The sequence below is a fragment of the Echinops telfairi genome, unplaced genomic scaffold (genome assembly GCF_000313985.2).
Source record: "Echinops telfairi isolate 266 unplaced genomic scaffold, ASM31398v2 ScPeMD7_2;HRSCAF=8, whole genome shotgun sequence".
In the NCBI taxonomy this organism is placed as follows: domain Eukaryota; kingdom Metazoa; phylum Chordata; class Mammalia; order Afrosoricida; family Tenrecidae; genus Echinops; species Echinops telfairi.
This window is the reverse complement of record NW_022103898.1, coordinates 29,267,221-29,275,243: the sequence shown is the minus strand read 5'-3', so window position 1 is coordinate 29,275,243 and position 8,023 is coordinate 29,267,221.

The following is an 8,023-nucleotide window of genomic DNA, read 5'->3' as shown; positions in this document are numbered from 1 at the left end:
TAATTGATCGAACATGCAATCAAGATGAATTTAAAATTACTGGTGATAGGAATGCAGAAGCTGGAGACAAAGAGGAATCTATAGTAGTTGGAAAATATGGTCTTGGTGATTGTGGTAGTTACATAATCTGTTGTCAATTTGACAGGATTAAGAGAGAAAGGGTGGGGTTTAGCCTGTCAATCAGGTTGCAGCTTGATAACCTCATTTGAAGGCACTAAGGAGATAAATAGCTTGCAGGATGCAGGCTGACTCCCTGAGAGACATCCCTGTTAAGACACATGGAGAGAGGCTGCTGGAGCCAGAGCTCTGGAGCTGAAGAAACCACGTGGAGACCTCTGCCAGCTCTGAGATGCTTATAGCACCACTGGATCCACAAGACTTCCCACCCACTGGCCTGTGGTCTTCCTGCATTCAGCATCATTACATGTGTTTTATGAGTCTGAAGAGGACTTTATACATGGGTATCAGACATGGGTATCGGACTTATGGATTGATCTGGACTGGGCTGGGATTTTTCTCAATATTCAACTGCTCTTGTATATAAATCTCTTTCTTATACACATATGTGTCCCCCTGGATTTGTTCCTCTAGTCTACCCAGACTAATACAGTGATAGAAAGAAAACTGAAGGTTACATTCTAGAATTTTACAAGACCAATGACTTTTATAGTACAAACCTTTTTTCAACAACAGAAAAGGCAAATATACACATCAGCTTCTCTAGATGGCATACACAGAAATCAGATTGATTATATCTGTAGAACGAGATGATGGAGAAGCTCAATATCAGCAGCTAAAACCAAGCCAGGGGCCAATTGTGGAACAGATCATCAATTGCTCATATGTATGTTCAGGATAAAGATGAAGAAAATTAGAACAAGTTAACAGAGCCAATATTCAACTTTGAGTATATCTCAGCTAAATTTGGTAAACATCTCAAAAACAGATTGACTGAATGAACACTAATGACTGAAGATCTAATGAGCTGGGGATGGCATCAGGAACATCATACATGAAAAAATCAAAAGAACACAGAAAAAAAGAGGAAAGAAAGAAAAAAATAAAGTGGATGTCAGAAGAGACACTGAAACTTGTTCTTTTTCCCCCCAACAGTTTTATTGGCCTATAATTCACATCATACAATTTGGTAGTTCACTCACAACAATCATCACTACAATCAGTTTCAGAACAGTTTCATCATTCTTGTTCTCCTTCATTATTAGCTCCTCATTTCCCCCAATCTCCCCTGCTTTACCCCAAGGACTGAAAGTTGTTCTTAATCATAGAACAGCTAAGGCAAATGGAAGAAATTATGAAGTCAAAAAGTTGAACAAAACTTTCAGAGGGCAGCTCTATAAGACAGAGTAAAATATTATAATAAAATGTGCAAAGACATAGAGTTAGAAAACCAAAAAAGAAGAATACGCTCAGCATATGTTAAACTGAAAGAACTCAAGGGGAAAAAATCATGTCTGGAATTGCAATATTGAAAGTTTCTATAGGCAAAATATAATATGATGAAGGAAATATCAAAAGATTTTTTAAAAGATGGAAAGAATACAGAGTCACTATATCAAGAAGAACTAGTCATTATTCTATGATTTGAAGAGGTACCATATGACCAAGAACCAATCATACTGAGGGAAGAAGACCAAACAGCACTGAAAGCATTATCCTAAAACAAGGCTCCATGAATTAATGGAAATGTTTCACCAAGCTGAAGAAGCACTGGTAGCATTCACTCATCTATGCCAAAAAATTTGGAAGACAGCTACTTGGCAAACTAACTGGAAGAGGTCCATATTTGTACATATTCCAAACTTTGATACATACAATGAAATATTACTCAATATTAAAAATACCTATGGAGGGACTTGGAGGGGGGAGGAGGAGACAGGGAAACGGAGCAGTGAGCAAATAACACCATACACAGGGGAACAACTAGGGATTTAAAATCAACGAGAAGGACATAGAGATCCTGAGGGTGTTGGAGCAACAGCCCTCTAGCTGAGAGGAATTACAAAGAGACAGAAGAAGGGCTAGCATGATGGTGGGGCAGGAGGAAGGTAAAAGGAAACAGAGGAAAGATCTAGGAAGCAAAGCTATGGATAGAGGTATAAACATAGGTGTGTACATCTGTAAATATATTAATTCATAAAAATAGAGGTATTGGCCTATGTGCATATATTTATATGACAATACACTGAGGTAGTAGGTGGACTTTGGGCCTCTGCTCAAACCCTGCCTCAATGCAAGAACGCTTTGTTCTAACATCCTGGCATTCTGTGATGTTCACCCTCCCAGCACAATGACTGAAGACAAAATGGGTGCATAAGAAAATGTGGTGAAGAAAGCTGATAGTGCCCAGCTATCAAAAAATACAGTGTCTGGGGTCTTAACGGTTTGAAGTTAAACAAGAGGCCATACAGCAGAGAAGCAGCATGCCCACAAGGAAGAAGCACACCAGCCTGTGCGATCATGAGGTGTCAACGGGATGGGAGAACAAACATCAGAAGACCCAAAACAAACAAAATCCATATTGTTGAGAATGAGGAGGGTCAGAGCAGAGACCCAAAACCCATGTGTAGATAATGGGACATCCTTCACAGAGCAGTCACAAGGAAAGGATGAGTCAACCAGGGCTCAGTATAACGCTGATGGAACACAATATTTCTCTGATTCCTTGGGGCTTCCTTAACTCCACAATCATGACCCCAGTGCTGCCTTTCACTTTGGGTTAGACTGGAAATGTACACAGGTACAGATAAGAGATAAGAACTCATGACACACGTAATGCAGGAACAGGAATGGGAGTAGTGATACCAGGAGAGTACGAGGAAGGTGGGGAGAGGAGAGGAGGAAGGGGACACCGCACACACGCACCCCAGGGGGACGAACAACAGAAAGCATGGGGGAAGAGAGACAAGCAGCCAGTATAAGATATGAAAATAACAATAATTTATAATTATCAAGGGGTCACCAGAGGGAGGGAGGGGGAAAAGAGGAGCTTATGCCAAGAGCATACTATTTAGTGAAATATTTAAAGCATTCCATTTAAGTAACAAAGATACCTTTTAGCACAACTTGTTTTCAGTATTTTCTAGAATTATTTTATTAAAACAAAAAGAGCAGGAGAAGGAGGAAAAAGGTATAAATCTGGAGAAGAATTACAACCGTCATTTTCACAGATGATATGATTATCTACATGGAAATATCTATGAGAATTTTAAAGAAAATTTTAAAAGTCATAAGGCCTCAGTAGATACAAAGCAGATACAAGAGAATTTACAAAAATCAGCCTCACTCAATTTAAAAATATAATTTAAAAATTGTATCTGTCACAACGCCAAAAGTATAAAGAATATAAAAAATACCAAGAAGCTCTGATGGTGCAGTGTTAAAGTACTCAGCTAATAACCAAAAGGTTTGTAGTTCAAACCACTCTGTGGGAGAAAGATACAGCTGTCTACTTCTGAGAGATTACAGCCTTGGAAAACACATGGGGCCGTTGCACTCTGACTACAGGGTTTAATATGCAGGGATTTACCTGATAGCAATGAGTTTTAAGAACATCACTGAAAAAGAGAGGCATTAATATTACGGAAACGGTATAAAATTTTATTGAGGGATGTACAATTTTTAAACCTTTTTAAATTGGGGGGATGGGCAATGCAGAATGTTCTTGGTAAAGCAAATGGAAGAAATGATGATGTAAAAGCTGAACAGAATATTTCAGAAAGCAGCTCATGAAGTAAAGCATTACAATGAAATGAGCAAAGACCTGGAATTAGAAAACCAAAAGGGAAGAATACATTGTTTACTCAGATGAAAGGACTAAAAAAAAAAAATCAAGTCTCAAGTTGAAATATTGAAGGATTCTATGGGTAAATTATTGAATGTTTCAGGAAGAATCAAACTAGTCAACCATTTCAAGAGAAAGCATAACATCAAGAACCAATGATATTGAAGGAATAGATCTAAGCTTCAGGGAAGAAATGAAGACAAGGCTCCAATTGATAAAATACCAATTGAAAGGTTCCCACAAGCTGATGCAGCACTGTAAATACTCACCAGTCTATAACAAGAAAATTTGAAGACAGCTCTCAGTCTACCATGTGAAAAAGATCCACATTTATGTCCATCCTAACAAACAGAGACCCAACAGAACACAGAAGTTATCAATAATATCAAGTAAAATTTTGCTCAAGATAATTTACAGGGAGCTGCCAGAAATGCAAGCCAGATTCAGAAGAGACCATGGCACAGAGGAGGTGCTAGATATGTCACAGCTGATGCCAGATAGATCTTAGCTACAAGCAGAGAATACCAGAAAGTTGTTTACTTGTGTTTTATTGACTATGCAAAAACATATGACTGGGTTAATGATAATAGACTATGGAAAAAATTCAAAGAAAGAGAATTCCAGAACACTTCATTTTGGTCGTGCATACCTGTACACAGGTCAAGAGGCAATCTTATGTTGTCTAAAATCAGGAAAGGTGTGCATCAGGATTGTATTCTTTCACCATACTCATTCAATCTGTATAATGAGCAACTAATCCAAGAAGCTGGCATGAGGGTTGGAAGAAGGTGTATTAATAACCTGTGATAGATGACACAACTTTGCTTGTTGAAAACATGGAGGATTTGAAGGACTTACTGTTGAAGATCAAAGATCAAAGCATTCAGTATGGATTACAACTCACTGTACCAAAAACAAAATTCTCACAGCTGGACGGAAAGACTGCATCATGATAAGTGGAGAAAAGACTGAATTTGTCAAGAATGACATTTTACTGGAATCCACAATTAATGCTCATGGAAGCAGCATTCAGAACATCCCAACAACAGTGCATTGGGCAAATCTGCTGGACTAGCAAGATGTATTTGAAGTGTTAAAAAGTAAACTGGACAATGATAAGGAAGACCAAAAAAAAGAAAATGGATGTGCTTGAATTACAGTGTGGGGGAAGAGTATTGACAGTACTGTGGACTGTCAACAGAAAAATTAAGCAGTCTTGAACGAGGTGTAACTAGAATCCTCCTTAGAAGCAAGCATGGTGTTGTTGTCAGGTGCTGTTGAGTCAATTCCAACATATAGGGACCCAGAGTACAGCAGAAGAAACACCAGCTGGTGCTGCGCCAGCCTCACGGTTGTTCTTCTGTTTGAGTCCATTGTTGGAACCACTGTATCAATCTACCTCGTCAAGGACCTTCCTCTTTTTTGCTGCCTCTCCACTTTAGCAAGCATGATGTCCGTTCAGGGACTGATAATATGACCAAAGCATATAAGCCAGAGACGTGTCATCCTTTTTCTAAATGGCATTCTGGCTGTACTTCTTCTAAGACAGATCCGTTTGTTCTTTTAACAGTCCATGATATTTTCAATATTCTTTTCCAAAAATCATAGTTCAAATGTCTTGATTTGTCTTTGGTCCTCCTTATTCAATGTCCAGTTTTCACAGACATAGGAAGCAACTAAAGTACTACAGCTTAGGTCAGAGGCCCTTAATCTTAAAAGTAACATCCTAGATTTTCAACACCTTAAAGAAGTCGTGTGCAGCAAACTTACCCAAATCAATGTGCCCTATGATCTCCTGACTGCTGCTACCATGCGCATTGATTGTGGATCAAAGAAACATGAAATCCTTGGCAACTTCAATCTTTTCTCCATTTATTATAATGTTATCAATTGGTCCAGCTGTGAGGCTTTTGGTTTTCTTTACGTACTAAATTGTAATCCATACCGAAGGTTCTAATCTTCATCAGGAAATGCTTCTAGTCCTCCTCACTTTCAGTAAACAAAGCTGTATAATTTTCATAGTCAAGGTTATTAATAAACCTTTCTCCCATCCTGATGCCACATTCAACTTCATAGAATTCAACTTCCCTGATTATTTGCTCAGCATTCAAATTGAATAAGTATGATAAGAGGATACAACTCTGACCCACACCTTTCCTGATTTTAAAACATGCAGTATCCCCTGTATGGTTTGCACAACTGTCTCTTGGTCCATGTACAAGTTCCACATGAGCACAATGAAGTGCTCTGGAATTCCCATTCTCCTCAAGGTTATACATAGTTTGTTATGGTCCATACAATCAAATGTTTTTACATAGTCAATGAAACACATGTGTTAGTCTGGGTAGACTAGAGAAACAAATCCGTGGACACACATATGTATATGAGGAAGAGGTCTATACACAAGAGCAATTGTACATTAAGAAAACATCCCAACCCAGTCCAGATCAAGTCCATAAGTCCAATATTAGCCCCTATGTCCAATACCAATTTCTAAAGTCCTCTTCAGACTCACGAAACACCTGCAATGACGCCGAATGTAGAAGATTACAGGTCAGTGGGTAGCAAGTCTTTGGATCCAGTGGCATTCGAAGTATATCAGTGCTGGCAGGGGTTTCTCTGTGGCGTGTCCGGCTTCCGAGGTCTGGTTTCATCCATGTGGCTTGTCCGGTTCAGGGAACTAGGGTAGTTTCATGTGTCCGGTTCAGGGAACTAGGGTAGTTTCATGTGTCTTGTCAAAGTCTCCCAGGGAGGGGCAGAGAGAGAAGTATCTCCCGCCTCCAAGGAGGAAGTACCAGATTTCACAGAATTCTTAGATTCCCACATAGAAGTCTCATTGGCTATCTCCAGATTGATAGCCTAGACTCCACCCCTACATTCTTAATCCTTAAATTGACACCAGATTAGGTGACTACCACACACAAATAAGTATATTTCTTATAGTCTCTTCTTTTGAGCCATTTGATATCAGCAATGATATCCTTTGTCCCATGTCCTCTTCTGAGTCTAGTCTGAATGTCTAGCACCTCCTTATTTATTACTGCTGTAATCATTGTTGGTTGATCTTCAGAAAAAATTTTATTTGCATGTGATATCAATGATATTGTTCTATAACTTGTGCATACTGTTGGATCACCTTTTTATGGAATGGGTACAAACATGGATCTCTTCCAGTTAGTTGACCATGTACCTGTTTTCCAAATTTCTTGGCATAGACAGTTAAGTGCTTCTTGTGCCTCACTGGGTTATTGAAATATTTCAATGACATTCCATCATTTCCTGGACCCTTGGTTTTTGCTAATGCTTTCAATTCAGCTTTAATTTCTTCCTTCAATACCATTGGTTCTTGTTTATATGCTACCTCTTGAAATGGTTGAATGTTAACTAATTCTTTTGTGTTATTTCCATCTTCTTTTTATACTTCCTGCATTGTTCAATATTTTTCCATAGAATCTTTCAATATTGTAACTTGAGGCTTGAATTTTTTCTTTAGTTCTTTCAGTTTAAGATATGCTGAGCATGTTCTGGCAGCTTGATAATATTATCAGGACCTGGTTCTTTCAATCTCTTCCTATGCAACTCACTTAATCTCAGGGTTGGCTTCTGAATCATCATAGAAAGACTGTCAGCAGTGGCTGAGACTAGATAATTTCATATTCATTTTCATGTGGAGAGACAAGCTCCCTGGTGCTCTCTTGAAAGCAAGGAAGATTCTTCCCTAGAAGTTCCAGGCAAATATATTGTTATGTCTCACTGGAATGCACAGGCAAGGGAGATATGACACCAAAACTAGATTAAGTCAAGATTTTAATCTTGGTAGCATAGTGGTTAAGGACTCAGGTGCTAATCAAAAGATCAACAGCTTGAACCCAGAGCTGCTCCATGGAGAAAGATGTGGTACTCTGCTTTTATAAGGATGTACAGATTTGAAAACCCTATTTAGCAGAGTTCTGCTCTGCACACATTGGGTCACTATGTGTTTGAATCACCTGAACAGCAACTAACAATAAGAAGATCAAATTTTGCAACTCAACAGGGTAAATAATACTTTTATATGCATAATAGATACAGAAATTGAAATAGTTTAAGCAACTAAGCAGGGATGGAGTTTGGATTCCCACTAAATAGTCTGACTTTACAGATTGTTTCTAACCTACTTACTATTTACTTATGAATTTGTTTTTGTTTGTAAAGTTTCTCTACCTGCACAATATGGGGACT